A 7,169-nucleotide genomic window follows, 5' to 3' on the forward strand; every position below is an offset into this window, starting at 1 on the left:
AACTTTCCCTCCCTTCCCCTGCGATTGTAAGGATGTGGCCAGGTGTATAATGCGATGCTTGTATTGTAGATTTTATTTTCGTGTGGGGAAAATCACTAATCCCAAGTGATATTTTCTGCGTCAACACTCGATATTTTCTGCAAAACGTATTAGTTGACCATTATATAGCCACCCACGATTTGTACAATCGCATATGCTATGCTATGCTATGCTATGCTATGCTATGATTGCCCTCGTGATTCCTTGGTTTCCCCAAGTAACATTCCCAAAACTAATTTGATTTATTTAGGTTTTATAGTTGATTTCGATAAGAATTGAAAATATAACATGCACTTAAGGCGGTTTTGATTAATTAATATTGGTTTTATGTAAGTTGCGGTTTTATAATATCCTAGAGAATCCCTTGGAGAACACAAATAAAACTTCGTTTTACTTGAGAATATTCTTGCTTATAACAACTCTTATGATGCACTTGAGGATGTTGTCTGACGATATGATTTATAATGGCAATAAATCTACTTCATAAGTACTGTATAAAACTCCTTGAAGAATACATTGATTTACGCAAGTTTAATGGATCTTATTCAAGAGCACGACAGAACAACACATTTTCTATAGGCAAACAAATGGAAAAAATTAAATCAAGTGGATCTTTTAAAAGAAAAGTCAGTACAATCATATGCTAGTATTTACGGTGAGGACTTCATTACAAGTAACGTACATAATCTTAATCATTTGGTAGATGATGTGAAACGATTCGATGTTCTTTCCAAATTCAGTGAATATCCCTTTGAAAGTAAGTTGTATCCAATAAAAAATATGATTCGAAGTGGGCATAAACCATTGGCACAAGTTGCCAAACGTATCTGTGAGTAACATCAAGTTGCCGATTATTTTATAATGCGACAAAACATAACGACACGCTGGCGCTTTCTGGTTTTCCGTTGAAGTAAATAACTGACTTTTTTGAAACACCTATTCAGTCTAGAAATTTGAGCATCTTCTATTCCAACTGTGAAATAACAAATAGAAATGAATATGATCCTTCATCAATTAAGTGACGATACCGTTGAGAGACACAGGAACAGTATTCACTTCATACTTAATGTTAGTCAGACATTTGCAGGTATTAATGTAAAATAAAACACCACATCATTCATATTTTTGTGCCACATTTTATTTGTTCGATCTTTAATTACACATCATTAATTTTCTTCTTTCTCAACATGTTCACCTTCAATAGTAGAGTTATGATTCGCTTGGTTTTCATCGTTTTGTTTGCTTGATTTGTACTTTAAATTCTTTGGTCGATTCTTATGCTTTGAGTTTTGACATTTAGAAATTGTTCTTTGTTTGCTGTTCTTCAAAACCGTTTTAAAAATTTTTTCGCAGTCCACTTCCGAAAAGGCTCTATTTGCACGCAGAATCAGATTTTAAAACAGCTTACGAACTTTCTTGAAAAATTTCAACGGTACTTTTCCTCCAGCATCATTGGACATCGATGGTTCTCCGTCACGTCGCTCAGCATTGCTATCAGCCAGTCTAGCTGCTCCTGTCCATGAGCACTGCGTTAGAAACTGTCGCGTGAAAAAGTTGTCAATCAGTTTGTAGCAGCAGTCCATTCCATGAGCTTTTCCATTATTGCCACAAATAAAGGTCATTCCGGTTAAAAATTGCTGCATTCGTTTCTCATCACCCAACAATGCCTCCAAAGCATTCAGTTCGTCCAAACAGGAAACAGGGGAAACGACGTTTTCAGTGGCATGTTCCGTTAACCCAACTGCCTTATGTGGTTGATCGTCATTGGTTAGCAATTCCATCACATAATCCATAGTGGTCTGCAATCGAGCCATACTCTGCAATTGCTTGGCTTGGTTCTCCAAAATACGTTTTTGGTTATCAAGGACTGCCTTCAGAGGGGCAGCATCAGTGCTAGCTGTTTCGCTGTCCAGTGCCATGTAAATGATTTGTGACGAATCGTTAACTTGTCCCTCAGAAATAGTGCATTCAGGCTCAACATACACTAATTGCGGGTCGCTTGACTGTGATGTAAAACATAAAAATGTTCAAAACTTTAAGAAATGTGCAGCAATCAATATTGTGCAGCATACTAACCATTGTTTCCAAGACGATACTATCGTTTTGAACTGTAGCTGGTGTATTCTCAGGTGCTGGTGATGAAGGATGAATCCAGGCATTGAAATTTGGTGGCACAAATGCATCGGAAGTTTTGGTCACATTCCTGACTTTCTTGGCAGGTGGCGGCAACGCTCGGAGGTCTTCCACTTCGGTGTCTGATTTGCTTTCCATCCGATCAACTTCCAAATCGGCTTCATAACGTGTATTGAACTCACGTTTGTTCACACAATTCATGCGTTCCCAATTTTCTCCAGGCACGGATGTTTCCACCTGCGACAGCTTTCCAACAAGGTGCTTTTTGGGCCAGCGTAAAATCCCTTTTGATTCCCATCCACTGGGAACAACACTCAGGCAGGTTTCTCCATCCTCAATAGTTTGCACAACCTTGAAAGGCATCATATGAACAAAGAAACATAGTTAGTGTTCGTTTGAACTCATTAAAAATTGAATTATTACCTGGTTGAATGAAAAAAACTGACGACGCGTAGAAAAAGTTTCGTACAGGTACAAACGTAAATAAACAGCTGTCAAACTGCTGCTCACGCAGCACGGTGGGTGTTCTTATTCAAGACTTCTATAAAACCTCGAATAAAACCAATTATTTTTAAAGTTTGTATAATGGAGAGTGAATAGTTTTGTATAGCGCAAAATAATTTTATTTGAGAATAATTTATCTTGTTTGATACTAAGTTCACTTATTATTATTTTAACCAAGTCAATAAATAATTAATGGCGATTTGGTGATGCTTTTGCATGCAAATGATCGTTGTCATACTTACACGATTGAATATTCAATGGAAATATTGTATAACATATCGATCAAAGCTTGATTTTTTAACAAAATACTGCAAAATTAATGATTAGGTAGCTAACTGCAACTCTGTCGGTCATTTTTTATCAAAATAATTTATGATTTTTTTTATTTAATCATTTCTAAATCTTTCTATTTCGCATTATTTTAATGGCGGTATGCTTTTATCTTCGATTTTAAAGTTGATATTAACAGTAAATTTTACAGGGCAGCAAAATTGCATGCTCAATATTTACAAAAATTAATGATTCCCATTCACTTGAAGCTACAGTATATTCATCACTCAAAATTGTTCATACAATATCTGAAATGGCCATCAAAAATTACAACGATCCAAGATAATTTTAGCTGCATTCAGTTTTATTTGAGATTTGTTTCATGAATCACACAGCGGTCCATTTTTCACGAAGTAAATTTAAATTCTTCAAGTGTTCTTGAAGAAGCATCAAATAAATCTATATATTCTTCATGAACTCTTATGCCTGCTTTGAAGTTGTCTTGAGAACCATAAAAATACACGTTGAATAAAACCAGCCAGTTTTAAGAAAATTTTAATATAAGTCTTGACAACATCTTGTAGGGTGGGCCAAATTGAATTTGTAAGTGTTGTAAGAAGGTTTTATTACGGTTTATGAGATAGTTTAGCTTTAAACCTGGTTTTAATGGATTGAACTATAAGCTTTCTTCAAGAAGATAGTTAATTTAATATTGTTACTTGGGTCATTTTAGCACTTTTATAACCAACTACATGTGCATCTAGAAAGCAGACTGGATTTGATAAGGCGATCCCGAATGAACTTGTCAAAATTATAAAAAACAAACAATCACGTTTAATTGAAACAAAGCAAACCTTTTGCCAACTTGCACAATAAAGTAATTCATTGAATTTAAGAGATGATAACAATAAGATGATCCAAGAGTCGTTTCTCAGTGGAACTGACAGCTATAAATATAGAGTGTGTGAGTGATCTGGTGTTAATGGTGCTGCATGTAAACATATATAAAGCAGAAATTCATATGAGAATAAACTGCCAGTTCTACCAACAATCAATACGAAACTATCGATTTTAAATTGGCTCACTACTTGACTAGCCTATTGGTCCCAAGCAAATCGATTAACGTACCCCATTCTTGTCCAAATTCTAGCACTACACTATGTTTGTTTTGATTCGCTATAAAAGTTTGACAGATAAAATGAGGGGCTCGTAGATTTTCTTATGTTTCGAGGAGTGCATCGATTAGCTTGGGACCGAAGAGAGTATCTAAGCTGAGCCAAAAAGTTGAGCGTGTTTCTTCTGGACCTTCTGGGGTTAGAGTTACCTCTACGGTTCTAACGTGATTGGTCAAAAGTTCTTGGTAAACAAAAAATCCAGGTGATCGCAACTGTCTCGTGGACAGCCTCATTGTAATTTTTCAGGAGGAAAAGTCAACCTGACGACACAAAAAATGCTCATATACATTCAAAGCCGAATATCTCAATAAAACTAACTGAATTCATGATGAAGTCTTTAGCAAAGTTATTATTCATTGTTGAACCACAAGCTTTGAAAATCTGAATCAAATCCAGAATAAGGAATCTTTTTTTATGATCAAAAGAGTGTAGGGGTGTCATTTTGTCATGTATTTCATCCAAATTCTTGATATGAAATTCTAAAAGTGCCAGCTCATCTTACAACTTAATGAGCTGAAACATTCAGCGAATGATTTTCTCACCGCACCAATTCTCTCAGTATAATCCATCATCATCGGAAAAAAAAACATTGCATTGCAAACTATTACAAAAAAGAGCATTTGTTTGACTTTCGTCATTTTCAACCAATTTCGCAGCATTTCGGATAATTCTGGAAATTTCGTGGCCATAGCCAAATTTCACAGAATTCGCCCTTTTTTACTTTGAATGTATTGACTGACCAGAGTTCGTGCATTGAGAATGAATTTCTGATTCCAAGTCCCAAGTGATTCTTTGTCAAAATTTCGCTCGATGTGGTCAACCGCATAGTCTTCTTCTTCGCATTTCAAGCTTATTGCATATCGCATATTAGCTTTTTGCGTGCTCTCAACTTAGTGTTCTAGATGCACTTCCACAGTTATTAATTGAGAGCTTTCGATGCCTGTACCATTTTTGCATTGGTATAATTGTGTGGCAAGCAAGTCCAATCGTACTTCTATGCCCAGGGAAGTCGAGAAATTTTCCAACCCGAAAAATTTCTAGACCGGACCGGGAATTGAACCCAGCCACCTCCAGCATAGCCTTGCTTTGTAGCTGCGCCTTTACCGATTGAACTAAGGGAGGCCCCAACCGCATAGTAGTAACTACAATTCATTCCTTTATTTAACATGGTCTCTGTTCCGCAATCTAGTGCCAATCACCGACGGACATCGATTGCCATTCATTGACGGAAATCGAATGTGAAGGAAGGCAGCTTTCACACTTGTGTAGAATATGGCACCCATTCAACAAATTGTAGACTTAAGATTGCCTACACCCGAGAGATCTACGTAGATGTCCTCGACAAAGGTTTCCACATGACCAATGAGAATAACCCAGAGGGAGAGTCACTACTACTCAGAGGTGTGGAGAAATTTCTAAAAACTGCATGAACCTGAAATTTTCTCATGAAACTCAGTAGAAGTGACTTTGTTCTTAGCAAGTCTCATAACACTAGTTTACAAAACAACATAAAAAGTGTGAACTTTAGTGGTTGACCAACGTTTCTTATGCAAAATCCTACGCTGTATTCAATGCCGTGGCCAGAAAAAAATAAAGTAGAGCCATTTTAGAGATATACAAAAATTTAATTTTTTAAATTTTGGACAAAAGTACGATTACTAAAATGTCAATATCTTTGGAACTAGTGCTCAAATTTTAAATCTTTTTTTTATGAAAATGAAGCTAAATAAATTTGCTATCGTTCACTAGAATATTATGTCTTAACTAAAAATTTAATTTTGAAGTAATTTAAAAATTTACAGCATTTTTTTTTTTATTTTTCCTGCGAATTTTCCATAAAAATCTTGTTTTAATCAACATTTTTAATGGGATAAAAGGATTCAAAAAATAATTCCATAATTTATTCTTAAAGTCCATTAAAAACTGGAGAAAATGAGCCTTTAATGGATGAAATCGGTTGGGAATTGTCGAATTTATGAAATTTTTTGTAAAATCATTGAAATTGAATGTTCCTAGATTGGCCGTTGTCCCGCTCCTAGGTTCATGCACCACTTCCAGTAAGCCTTTCTGCGGACGTGTACGCATACGGTGCATTTCACTAACACTACCAGCTGTCACGCAAAATTAAATGGGATATTTTCAACAATATAATTTACGCTAGTGTTTGTGAGACCGCTCGGCGAGAACCTTTGACAGCTTTCATTCTTTAACATTGCTTAACGATGTATACGACAAAACGTGAATTCAAGTGTAAAAATGATCCTCAAAAGTTTTGTTACGCGTGTGGCAACTATATATTTACAAAATCGGTCAATTTCACTGCTTCGTTGCAAACTGCATACAGGCTTTATTTTAAAATTGATCCTGGAGACTTTGACGAACCGTGGATTCCAAAAGTATTATGTAGTTCGTGCAAAACGTGCTTGGCTAGGTGGATGTCAGGCGCAAGGTAAATTGATTTTTTGAATAACTTTCATATAAACAATTTATGTACAGCATGGTAGTGCTTTGTTCTTTCCTGATCGACATTATCTTACTTCATTTATTTTTGATAAGTGTTAATGTCTTACTTACTAACTCACTTATTTGTTATCTGTAAGTCGCTATTTGTCATTTGACATGCCCACCATATGGCGTCGACCGTTTTGTCATGCAACGGATTGTTATTTCTGCTTGACAAAAGTTAAGCAACAAGGACGTCACAAAACAGTTGAGTATCCACAAGTGGCTTCTATGACAAAACCTGTTCCACATTCAAGTTCGGTCCCGTATCCTGTTTATCCAAAGCGGAAACGAGCGCCCTCTGTTGATTCGACCGTTACAAAAAGTGAGGAGGAATTCAAGGAGGAATGCGAGGAAGACTTCGAGGTGGAATTGGAAAGAAACCCAAAATTGTTTACACAATCCGAATTTAATGATTTGGTGCGAGATCTCGACTTATCGAAGGAGAAATCCGAATTGCTGGCATCACGCTTGAAAGAACACAACATGCTGAGCAAGGAGGTCAAAATTTCTTGTCACAGGAATCGTCACAAGAAATTTGACAAA

General features: G+C 36.1%; 1 pseudogene; it reads right to left on the minus strand.

Annotated features, from left to right (window-relative positions):
* Window positions 1–328: 328 nt before the first annotated feature.
* LOC135707841 (uncharacterized) lies at window positions 329–2,870 on the minus strand (annotated as a pseudogene).
* Window positions 2,871–7,169: the final 4,299 nt, after the last annotated feature.

The sequence above is a fragment of the Ochlerotatus camptorhynchus genome, unplaced genomic scaffold (assembly GCF_037179485.1).
Source record: "Ochlerotatus camptorhynchus isolate MF236.1 unplaced genomic scaffold, CSIRO-AGI_Acam_v1.1 ptg000320l, whole genome shotgun sequence".
Taxonomy (NCBI): domain Eukaryota; kingdom Metazoa; phylum Arthropoda; class Insecta; order Diptera; family Culicidae; genus Ochlerotatus; species Ochlerotatus camptorhynchus.